We start from the raw sequence: 9062 nt of genomic DNA on the forward strand, positions 1-9062 counted from the left end.
CAATAAACGTGACAGAACATGGATGAGAAAACTGATCTTATCTCGGGGGGGGGGGGTGGAATTCTGATGGTGCAAACTCTTTGACAGTGGAATGGACCGCATTGGAAGGTGAGAGGCTTTCTTGTGTGTCAGAGGTTTATAGGCAGTAGCAGGACAATCCACCTATTTGTGTGAGTTTTCACAGAGATCTGACTCAGCTCAACCTGCACACCTGGCCTTTGGTTATATTTCAACGTCCGGTGTCTATTGTGGTCCCTTTCTGGCAAACCATAAGGAAAAGAAGACAGTGGACTTCTTTTAAAAAAGATAAAGAAAAAAACCAAAACGTTTTTATACCTCTGTAGTCTCTCTCTCTCTCTCCCACCACCTTAGTTGCGATTCCTGCATTGCAGGGGGTTGGACTAGATGGCCCTCAGAGGGTTTGCCAACTCTACAATTCTATTATTCTCTCACCCTCCCTCCCTCCATGTAGGATTTCATTTCACAGAGGCAGAAAAGTTTCTACAGAACTTTCCATTCATCCCTAAGATCTTAGGCCCTGCAGTGCTGACCCCTCCTCTAACGTGGTGCTCTCTTGGCAGCAAGTAAAAATTGTCGTACGACGAATGCAAAAAAGAATCTGGTGTAAATGATCTAGCTCAATACTGCTTGACAGAGAACAGGGACTACTTAAAAGGAAAGGTGTTCTAAAGCATCCTTTTCTCTTCCTCCCACCCCCGTCCTCTTTTTGTGTGTGTGTGTGTACCTGTTTCATGACTTTTGTGGTATTGTAGGCTTTTGGGCCACATGGCAGTGAAGTGCTCTGAAGCCTGCCTTTTAATATGCTCTGAAAGACAAAAGGCTTCCTGTGTGGGGCAGGGCTGGGGGCGGGAGACAAGATGGGTTATCTGTAAGGGCTATGCTGAAAATGCCCTGTAGCACAAAATTACAGCATTCACAACAACAACAGCGATCAAAGAAGGTTTGGGTAAACTAAGCCTGTCCGGAACTCCTTTGAGAAATGTACCTAGTCAAAATCTGCTTTGTGGTATTTTCCTACAGTCAAGCAGTATATAAATTTAATGAAATGATAATAGCAACAACAATAATAATAATTTCCAGAAGGAACTGATGGATGCAAAGAAAGCACCATTCAGAACGATGCAGTTTCTTAGGGAAGGGGTCCCCATGTTGCCAACCACACCAGTATGTTTCAAATAGTGCCCATAGCAGACATTGTGTTGGGTTGGTGGTGCTCACCTGACCTCTAGTCAGTTGTGTTGCTGCTGGTTACCAGGAGGAGGAGGATTGGCAAGGTGGCAGGGAGGCTAGCATGGTGCAAACATACTGGCAGAGCCAATCTGGTGCTCCCGTTGTTGCATCATCAGCACCATCCTGATCCTCCCTCTTTACCCCTTGGTAGAAGAAGAAGAAGAAGAAGAAGAAGAAGAAGAAGAAGAAGAAGAAGAAGAAGAGTAGTTTGAATTTGATATCCCGCTTTATCACTACCCGAAGGAATCTCAAAGCGGCTAACAATCTCCTTTCCCTTCCTCCCCCACAACAAACACTCTGTGAGGTGAGTGGGGCTGAGAGACTTCAGAGAAGTGTGACTGGCCCAAGGTCACCCAGCAGCTGCATGTGGAGGAGCGGAGACACGAACCCAGTTCACCAGATTACAAGTCTACCGCTCTTAACCACTGCACCATACTGGCTCTCTGGTAGGCAACGGTGATGTGACCAATTGGAGGTCGGGTGAGTTGCCACTGCATGCCATCAACTGTTGAGCCGTGTTGTATTTGTTCTGTTCTCAAATTTCTCAGTATTTCATCCTCTGTGAAAGAGACCTCCATTTTTCTCCCTCCTTCCCATGACTCATGAAAATTTATTTTGAATTTAGGAGAGTGTGTCATTCTGAGCTTACTTTTGAGGCAACCAAGGATAGCACATGTGCTTTTCTTTCCAGTAAATATTTTTTTCCAAGCCTCCCCAGTTGATCACTCTTCTCGATCTGGAAAAGTGTGATGGGAGGTCTTACTTCACAGCGTCTTCCTTTGAGAGGTGCATCAAAAACCCTGCGCTCCACTCATGATAATGTCACCGACATTTTCTCTCCCCTTCTCAGATGCAGTTTAAATGATAGGGAACAGTAAGCAAAAATGCAGGAGAAGCTTTTAGCATTGCACTAGTTTTCAAGAAACCCAAGAGCGATCCAAATTTACAGGTTCCAGTTTGGATGACATGCCTGAGGAATGTCAAGGATAGCAAACAGAATTTTGATAGGACTACATACACTTCTAGAGCGAGTGGAGAAATTAACCAATGATATGATATGAACCATGTGCGGCTTCTGGAATGAAGGCACTATACTGTTGAATCCCTGACAATGACAGTATTCCAGCAATGGGAGGGGAGGGGGAACTGGACAGAACCTTAAACATTTCTTTGCTTATGTAGAAAACCTTCAACCTCTAATTTCAATGAATGAGACACAAAAGACTCACCAGTCCTTCACTAGAATTATGTATGCAATTAGATGTGCAGAGCTCCCTTTGATTTCCCTGAACTTGTATGTATACTGGAATGCCAGCTCATACTGTACAAAAGTTGTCACTTTTTAATCTAGGGAAGATCCAGCCATTCACTATATCAAAGGGGCAAAGTGACTGGGATACAAAGGGACATATTGAAACCATGTAAAATAGCTGATTTTTATTCACGTTGATTTGGAGAGGAGTCAAAGTCTCAGTGGTAAGGTGTGTGCTTTGCAAGAAGAAGGTCTATCACTGACCAGTTTCTACCAATGGCCAAACATTAAATCAACTAAATTACTGCAAGTGGAACAATTTCTGCTCATGTAACAGAACCCTCCCCCCATTTCCTCCTCCCACTGAGCAGAATTAGAAAAGGTGCAGTGGGGAGGAGAGAGCGATCTTATTTTCCATGAACAGAAGACATTTCGCTGAAACAATGACTTCGCTGGATTCAGACTTCAATCATTCAACCCTTAAAACTTATATTTCCAGCACTGAAGGGGAGACAGTTGGAAATCTGCTTGGATGCAGAATTCTGTCTCTCTCTTTCTCTTACACACACACACACACACACACACACACACACAGACACAGAGGAGAAGACAATTTTGGTCCGTAATTGTTCTGCATCTTACAGAATGAGCTCCTAAAAAGCGACGGAGATCGATCAGAACACATTCTATAAAAAAAGAACTACCAAAAGAATTGTTTTCATTTATTTATCATAGAAAACTAGACACCCCAACCCCCACATTTCCTGGCTGATGGGCTACACTGTGTTGTCACTTCAGAATTTGTCTTTCATGCATGCTGATCTGATTCAGTATGATGGGCACAATATATGTGATGCCACAATGCAGTGCATCACTTGGAAAATGGAACACATGATTACAAAGGAGGGGGAAAGCAACAAAGTCTACGACCATTTGGGGATGCTCTTGGGAGAATACGGTTTTTCCACCCACCTGGAAAACATGACTCCATTTTTTTTAATGCATGGAACACATTTTCCAAGTGAATCTGTTAGCTACCCACAGATGATTAGGCCATTTCACTCCAAGACTTTTCAGATAATCGATTTGGATCAGGACAGCTCAGTCTTCTCAAAGCAGAAGTCTTCAGGTTTTGAATGAAGGAAGGAAGACCCTGTGATGTGGGCTGCTTATAGGAATGAGGCCAAAACCTTTGATTTGGTATTCAGGTTTTCCAAAATGAATTATACACACACACAAGGAACTCACTGCAAGCTAAAATCAATTTCAATTTTCCTTTTTCCTGGGTTGCTGTTTTTTTCAACTGTCCCACTTCCCAAACATTGAGACATGATGACCGTTGTTCTTGTGATGAGATCTGGATCATAGATCATCATCACACAGCTACCATCCCCAGAGTTTTTTCCTTTTCTTTTCTTTAAAAAAAGAGGAAACTCCATACACAACCAAACCATTTTCAGACTGTATATAGATGTGACATCTGCGTGATCACTGTGAGAACAAGATGCAGGATGAGATGGGCCATTGGCTTGATCCAGCAGCTCCTTAAAATGTCTCCTTCTTGCACATGTTTGTACATAATTCTATGATTCTGTGATTGGTTTCATTGGTCCTGAAATTTATCCCTTCTACCAGAGGTTGAGTCTCTTTCTTCCCTCTTCCACACTATTTTTATTTGTCTGAAACAACACAACCAGGGGAGGGGGGAAATGAATGTGTAACTGACTGTTAAGAACAGGAGAAATGCCTAAAATCTAACTGAGTGGCATCCAATGGGGATGTACATTGGCTCCATGCAAAATGAAGCAAATCAAGGTTATTTGGAGTAGTCTATGCTACTGAATCAGACTGCATTAACAAGGTGTGTTGAGGTGGATTAGGAAGTGCTCAACCTTATATGGAGATCTGCTGCTTCAGACCTCTCCACCCTGCTTTTCTTATCTGAGAAATGAAACCAAGCTGACTGTGGAAATGCTAGATGCTCCAGTGGGGCAGGCATGGAGAAGTGGGAGGTGAGCTATTGTTTTATTACATTTACCTCGGGTTACAAACACCTCGGGTTATAAACACTTGAGGTTACAGACTCCGCTAACCCGGAATTAGTACCTCGGGTTAAGAACTTTACCTCAGGATGAGAACAGAAATTGTGCACCGGCAGCGTGGCAGCAGTGGGAGGCCCCATTAGCTAAAGTGGTACCTCAGGTAAAGAACGGTTTCAGGTTAAGAACGGACCTCTGGAACAAATTAAGTACACAACCAGAGGTACCACTGTATTCCTTCATTCAAATTATATCCTGCCATTCCTCCCAAGGGGACTGCTTTGACAGACAGGTCTAGCTTTTAATCACATAGAATCAGTTTCCCAGTGCACTCCAATCACAATGACTTGGGGTGGGATTTTGACTGTTTAAGACAGCTGATTTGAACAAGTAAAATTTCTCAAGATCCCCCCAGGGAACTTTAGTACAGGGAACCTTCAATTTTTATTTTATTTTTAAACCACACACACACACACGGAGTCTGGCCTTGCACTCCACCCATCTTTCTGAAATTTGGCAGGCTTGCGTCTCTCACCATACTTGTGATTTCCATCCAGTTCTGGCAGAAAATTTAAAAAACAGAGATATTTTCTTTCTTTAAAGATTCGCTGCATGGAAACCCTTTGATGGAACTGCAGATACTCCTCTGCCTGCAAATCATCTGTCCTGAATCTTCATAATTCACTCCCCCAAATCACTGAGCTTGGTGTGAAATTGGATCTGCCTGAAATTTTGCAGGGTTAATCCACTCGGAGGGTGGGGAACACCTTTCCAACTTAGGTGAAAAGGGTAAAAAGGTTATAGTCATTTTTAGATTCTCTGTTGTACATTGTGAGTGAGATGGGAAATAGGACCCACTCCACTGACTGTTGTGACAGGCAAAACCCATCAGGCCTCCTCTTTCCTCAACTGTCACCTGGGAGCAGCTATTCCATCAGACGGCCTCAGTGGGAGTCACTGGAAGCAGGCCTCATTCCACCAGCTTTGCCGAAAGCCCAACTTCTTCAGGCACCTCCTCCTCCTCCTAAAGTGTTCCACCTGCTTATTATAAGAACAGCTGTTTAAGAATGAGTTTGAATTTCTTTTCCTCTTCCCGCCGCGTTCCTTTTCCCTTGCTTGTCACGTTTTCAAATTGCAAGCCTGTGATTAGGGACTGTCTGTTTTAACGGACTCCATGTAAACCACTCTGAGAGACTTTCTGGCTGAAGAGCAGGGCACAAAATGCTCTAAATAAGATAAATAAATGAAACGGGGTTTTGGATTTAACAGATGGGATCCATACCCAAACAAAGAATCAAACTGGAAAGATACAGAATAGATCTGAATCAGATTAAGCCGCTTCCAGATGCTACAGATACAAGGAGAACTTGTGGCCACTGCACACCCCTATCAATGGGAAGTGAAGGGAGTAGGGTTGGGAGAAGAAGTCTGATTGTGTTTGCATTGCAGCTAATTCTCACCTTTGAAAGTAATATGCAAACCAAAGCACAACTGTCCTTTGAAGTTTTCGCTTCTCTGAATTATGCAATGCAGTTCTCCAACCCAAGAACAGGCCATTGGTCTGATCCAGAAGTCTCCTCTCATGTACTTTGCTGTCATATATATTCCTTATTCAACCAAACTTCCACCTGCCAAGCAAAAATGTAAAAAAATAATTGTCCAGACTCTTTCTGATCTCCCCATCACCGGCTCTTTTGCAAATTTAATTATAATGCACTACAACAGCATTGTCAGTGAAAGCATGGGAACTTTTTAAAACGTGTGTGTGCGTGTGTGTGTGTGTGTGAGAGAGAGAGAGAGAGAGAGCAGTAGCTAGCCACAGCTAAATGTAAAAAGAAGTGAGAGGTAGAGCAATGTTAAAATTCATCCAAGGAATTAGTCTCAGTATCAAAGTAATATTCATAGGCCATTTAGAATGTCACCAGGCTTCTTAACAACGGTGATGGATGGTAACGGCTGGCGGGATAATGTGACATGGAGAAGATGATCAGCCTATATTACATTTCTTTCTATTTCCTTATTTTTTTCACATTTGCGGGTGAATTTGAATGCTTTTAAATGGAAGGTGCAAGCCTGTGCCAAGAAACATTTACACAAAGCTTTACATTCCCTCCCCCTCTCCTTCGGAAGCTGTGCCAATGGCCCCAGTCCCAAAAAGCTGTCCCTGCATCTCTTATTCCAGTCTTGGCACGATTCTCAGCAAGGCTGGCCAATGTTGGCACATGATGGCCAGTGTTGGCACATAGTGATAACCAAGTGATGGTCCATCTTTCTTTCTTTCTTTCTTTCTTTCTTTCTTTCTTTCTTTCTTTCTTTCGACACATGAGAATGAAAGATGACCACATCTGTATCTGTATTAGCTTGAGGTTTGCGCATGTGCCAAAAATTTATCCTGCCTTCCCCCACCCCAAGTGTTCTCCATCAATTAATACAAAAAGAAATTGCATTTGAATAAGATGAAAGAAGAAAGGAAAAGTTGGTTACATTTTCATGGATTGGGCACAGGGGGGGTCTGTGAGTGCCCTTCCTTTCATTCTACAAATCTTCTCACTAGTGGTTTGCAATTGGCTGGGCTTTTATCTAAGTGCAGGAAGCCAGAAAGGCTCTTTCCTCTGGTTATCACTGCTGTTCATTGTTACCTTACACTTTTAAAGAAATCAGTCCAGAAATCTATATATTTCCAAGGAAGAACTTCCCATACCAGGTGCTTCATTGACAGCCTTCCCAGCATTCTGTTCTCAAAGTGGCTGATCAGATGCCTGTGGCAAGCTCGCAAGCCAAACAAGAGTGCAACAGCATTCTCTTCACCTATGTTTCCAAAAAACTAGTACAGTGGTGCCCCGCAAGACGACTGCCTCGTAAGACGAAAAACTCGCTAGACAAAAGAGTTTTCCATTTTTTGAGTCGTTCCGCAAGACGAATTTCCCTATGGGCTTGCTTCGCAAGACGAAATGTCTTGCGAGTTTGTTTCCTTTTTCTTAAAGCAGCTAAGCCGCTAAACCGTTAATAGCCGCTAAGCCACTAAACTGTTAATAGCCGCTAAGCCGTTAATAGCCGCTAAGCCGCTAAGCCGCTAATAGCCATGCTTCGCAAGACGAAAAAACCGCAAGACAAAGAGACTCGCGGAGTGGATTAATTTCGTCTTGCGAGGCACCACTGTATTCATAGTCCTACTGCTTGCCTGGCAAGACCCTCAAGCTCAAGACCCTCAAGAATAAATAAATTCACACAGACACGGATATTTTATTTAAGGTTTTTGGGCAAAATTTTGGCCACAACTTTATTGATTACAGGAATGAGAACGGTATTGGCTTATAAGACTATATCTGACTCCTGCCCGCTTTGCAGGAAGTCTGTAAAGGCAAACCACCAAAAGGGAAACTACTTCGGGGAAACCCGCCTGCATCTCCCTGTTATTCCTCCTGCGGGAACTTAGTTCCCTCCGCCTCTCTGCCCTGAGCCTCTGCAGCTCAGGAGAGGCTGGAGGGTTACTGGACCCAGAGGCAACCTCACCTTCCCCTGACAGGGCTGAGAGTGGAGCACCTTCAGGCAGGACCCTTCAGGCTCAAGCCCCAGCCCCAGCTCAGCTAGTTCTGGAGGTGGGGACTCCTGTGCAGGCTGGGATTCCTCAGGTTCATTCAGCCTCCGAGTCTGAATCCCAGGCCATCACACATTCTCTCACAATCACCCTTCAAAATGATTGGGCAATAGCCCTGGGTGATTGTGGTGCCACCCCGGTGTAAGGGTGATAGCTCCACCCATGCCAGGGTGGGGTGGGGGAACCAGTTTGAGGGCCTGCCCACAACCAGGCCTATCTATTAACATGATCCCATTTCCAACAGTGGACGTAGAACATAGTCATCATGGTTAGTAGCCTTATCCTCCACAAACTTGACTAATCCTCTTTCAAAGGCATTCAAGTTGCTGGCTACCACTGCCTCCTGTGGAAGTGAGTTCCACAGTTTAACGATATGCTTGCATGGGCAAGTACTTTATCTCTCCTGAAACCAATGGAACTGCAGTGCACTGTGAAATAGTTATGTGATGCCAATTTCAGTACAGACAGAGGAAAACACAGGTCCAAGGATTCCACCCACCCACCCCAGACTAATGTACATTGTGCCAAGTTCACAATTTGCATTTTTAGGTATATCCTTTCAGCATGTCAGTCGGCATAAACAATACTGAGCTACATCAACCGGCTCAATATAAGGCAGCTTCTTATGTTCCCTATCTCAGGTGTGCACCTTAAAAATGCCATGTGTGAAGTGGCTCTTAATCACTTAGCACCGGGATGCTGACTCTTTCAAGGGCCTGTGGAGTCCCGAGCCTTTCATTTCCTCTGCATGCCCCAGACTGAACCTCTGCGCAATGGAAATATTTTTGTCAAGTCCTGCTGGGGCTCAGAGATTGAAATTCTGTGTTTGCATGCCAATTTTCCAGCTGATAACTTTTACAATTGTCAGGACATAAAGGCCTGAAAATGAACGCATTCCTAGATGACCATCAGTGTATAATTA

General features: G+C 43.9%; 1 long non-coding RNA gene across 1 annotated transcript in view; it reads left to right on the plus strand.

Annotated features, from left to right (window-relative positions):
• LOC310844884 overlaps positions 1–7699 on the plus strand; it is a 229374-nt gene extending 221675 nt beyond the window's left edge. The window contains exons 2-3 of the long non-coding RNA XR_014564373.1: positions 7371–7544; positions 7579–7699. This is a non-coding gene — a long non-coding RNA (uncharacterized lncRNA). The remainder of the gene's footprint in view (positions 1–7370; positions 7545–7578) is intronic.
• The last annotated feature ends 1363 nt before the right edge of the window (positions 7700–9062 follow it).

The sequence above is a fragment of the Podarcis gaigeae genome (genome assembly GCF_964106915.1).
Source record: "Podarcis gaigeae genome assembly, chromosome: 1".
Classification (NCBI taxonomy): domain Eukaryota; kingdom Metazoa; phylum Chordata; class Lepidosauria; order Squamata; family Lacertidae; genus Podarcis; species Podarcis gaigeae.